We start from the raw sequence: 3259 nt of genomic DNA on the forward strand, positions 1-3259 counted from the left end.
TGGGAGTGTGGCACATTGCCTGTAAGGTTGCCAGTTTTTCCTGACTGGGTCTCTGTACCTTCAATAGTGGATAGACAGGAATAACTTCATCCAGCAGAATTCTCATATCAAGCACTGCTGCATTGGGAAATAGTTTTCAGGAAGACAACATGACTGTATTAATCAAAATACACTGTAGTGCAAACAACAAAAAAGCTCCGGGCAGTTCCTCAAACGTATTATATCATAAATTGTTTGGTGGAATAGATTCTTAAGTACACCAAACCAAATTTTGGAGCAATCTAAGATGGGGGATGGGAGAAGACACTTTTAGTAAAATCGTGACACTGCATTTGCCACGTACCCGTTAAAATAAAAAATAAAAACAAAACACAGTATGGAAGCATTATCCAAAAGAAATATCGACAAATTTATCAAAAGCATTTTAAAAAGGACTCTTAGATGTGCCAGCCCTACTAACTTTAAATATTTAGGTTGCAAACTCTGCCCAGTTCAATACTTTAAAAAAATAATAAAGGAAACTCCTGGGGAGTTAGGTTGGCTGCACAACATCCTACACATCGTAAGATCTCTGCATCGGCATTTCAGCATTCATTCCAAGGATGTGCAAAAGCAGGCGCGGAAAGATGAGTAACACAAGTCGGCGGAACTGCAGAGCTCTCGCGCTGTTCTCTGCCCAAGAACCGGGCGTCCTGCTACTTTCTGTCACTCACTGGCTCATTCCCTGCCTCCCGCGCTTCCCTCCCACCCAGCCGGGTCATTTCAGGACACAGGCCGCTCGTCGCCGTGGGAAGCCCTGGAGTCTCCTTGGTGTCTCTCTTGGCTTCTGAGCCCGCGCTCGGCAGGTGAGTCCTGCTCCTTAGCCAACTCCTGTTTTAGGAGTCGCCGGTAGCTTCCCTCCCCTCCCTCCTTCCTGTCTTCCTGTACAGAGGGGGAGGCTTGCTCTGACTTTGGAGAACAAACAAGCACAAAGCACAACTCGAGCGGAAAAGGAAAAGATAGTTGGCTACTGGATGTGGGAGGGGGAAGCAGAAGGAGGAAGCTTCACAAAACGGAAACAGAGAAGGCCAGCAGATGGATAGAAATGGCGTTTAAACTAAACATATGCTACAGGAGTTTCTTGAGCGATCTGAAGGATTTGTAGGAGGACGCATGGCCGCTTCTTGGGGGAAGAGGGAAGGACGACTTCCCCACCCCATCTCTTGCACGTGGGTCCTTAAGAGCCGACGCTTGCAGCGTCCACAAAAAGGCGGTGTAAGAGTATTTGTTACACATTTCAAAAAATAAAACAAAACCCCAAGCTTCTGAAGGCATAAAATAAAACAACTTGGCATATATAAAGAGTGAGGCAACTTACTCCTGATGACTTCATAGTCTTGTCCTTTTTGTTGGCAATAACATAGAAATCATTTGTCGTTCGTAAGGTTGTTTTTTTTTCAACTTATCTATTTATTTATTTAGAGAATTTATATGGCTGCCAACTTATTCTCAGTGATTCTGGGCGGCTTACAAAAAATAAAATAAAAACCTAGTATTACATACAGTAAAAACAATAATCTCCCAGTGCCCTGGCCATAACAATCAATCAATCAAGCATTTGGTATGTTCCATCCTATCCTGCTTAATGGTCTGCTGCCTAAATATAAGCTAGTACTGAAACTGATTGATCCAGTGCAGTCAGCTAAGTGGACTGAGTTTGAAATTTATTCTTCTCAGTTCATTTCCTTAGAAATTCCACTGTTGTTTGTGGAGCTTCTTTCCCTCATGGAAATATTTTTAGAACTGCAACCTTTTTCATCAAATAAAATATCCCTCCCCCCTTCGAGGAATATTTCAGTGAGGCTTTACACATCCTACTGATGCTTTTTTGGATAAAATCTGTTTGGTTCTTTTCACAAAATATGTTAAGCCATGAATGTCTGAAATTGTCAGCATAAATTTGCTTATTATCTGAAAACTTTTAAAGATAATAAATGGTTATCTACTGTAATTCTTGTAAAGAGGCCATAATATAATGTGCAGAATTTTTTTTACTCCTCCCAGCATACATGTTCATCAAATCTTTGTGATAATTGCTTTTGAATGGAATCTTTGGTCTCTTTTTAATGCACTTGGTTTCATTTAAATATTTTAATTAGTTCCCTGCTAGTTATTTCCACTGTCATTCATAGCAAGTGGCAAAAAACAGTGGTCTCTTTTTTTATTCCACATAAGGCATGTTCCACGTTGAATCCCACTGGGAATTTATGAAGTCATAGGCATATAGGCTTTCTTTCTTTCTTAGATACAATTCCATAAAGTTTTTGCTTTGATTTCTGTTTCGGTATAATAAAAATAATAAAAAATTGAAAATACTTAAAAGGTTTAAGCAATGAAGGTGTTCTTTGAGAATATAATATTGCTGTATATCAGGAAAAGTCCTTGATAATCTCTAAAATAAATTTTGAAAATATTCTTGACTTGAGCAGTTTTGAGAGTTCTGTTAAGATTAAAAAATACTAGTAATTTTTGCTCATAACTAAATCTTAGAAATAAAATATTGTTTTAAAAGCAAGACCTTTGAACAGTTAAATATGGTAATATATGAAAATAAAATTCTATTTTTAGTGAGAAATAATCTTTATTCCAGATCTAAAGCAAATCTTAAAAGTAAAATACTGTGTTATTTTTAAACTCTTTGGGATTTGGGGCATTTTTAAAACATATATCAAAAACTTATGTCAATGGATAAAAATAAAAGAATAATGAAAAATCTGTGAATTTAGAGTTATTTCAAGATCTTATCTGCTTGCATACTATATTCATTTTTCTGACCAGCAGTTTCTTTACTATAACTTATTTTTACCTTCTTTCAAAGGAGTAGTATGTTTCATTGGCTAAGGAGTATCTAGTCTCTATTATCTAAATTTGCAAAGAAAGTTACAAAGAAGCCAACAAGAGAAATGTGTCATACCGTGCTGAATGTCCTACTGGTTGCTAAAACTTGTTTGTTTGTTTGTTTACCTACTTATTTACTTACTTATTGCATTTCTAGGCCACCTATCTTTCTCAATTACACTGACTGCTAAAACTGCATGCATGCATGCATTCATAGATTGCACTTCTAAACTGCTCATTTTTGTCAATTAGTAGCTAGGATTAATATTGGCTATTTTGTTCTATATTCTTGAAAACATTCCCCCCCCTCCACCTAGAATTGGTGATGGCAAAGGAGACAATCAATTCTTCATGATTTATGCATTAATGGATTAAAGGGAAG

General features: G+C 37.3%; 1 protein-coding gene across 1 annotated transcript in view; it reads left to right on the plus strand.

Annotated features, from left to right (window-relative positions):
* The first annotated feature begins 647 nt into the window (after nucleotides 1–647).
* Nucleotides 648–3259, plus strand: part of THRB (thyroid hormone receptor beta) — a 201130-nt gene continuing 198518 nt past the window's right edge. The window contains exon 1 of the mRNA XM_087946666.1: nucleotides 648–845. The gene's annotated coding sequence lies outside the window, so the exon portion shown is untranslated. The remainder of the gene's footprint in view (nucleotides 846–3259) is intronic.

This window comes from Notechis scutatus, chromosome Z (assembly GCF_049901735.1).
Source record: "Notechis scutatus isolate UNSWTSFEM ecotype Mainland chromosome Z, rNotScu1.2, whole genome shotgun sequence".
Lineage (NCBI taxonomy): Eukaryota > Metazoa > Chordata > Lepidosauria > Squamata > Elapidae > Notechis > Notechis scutatus.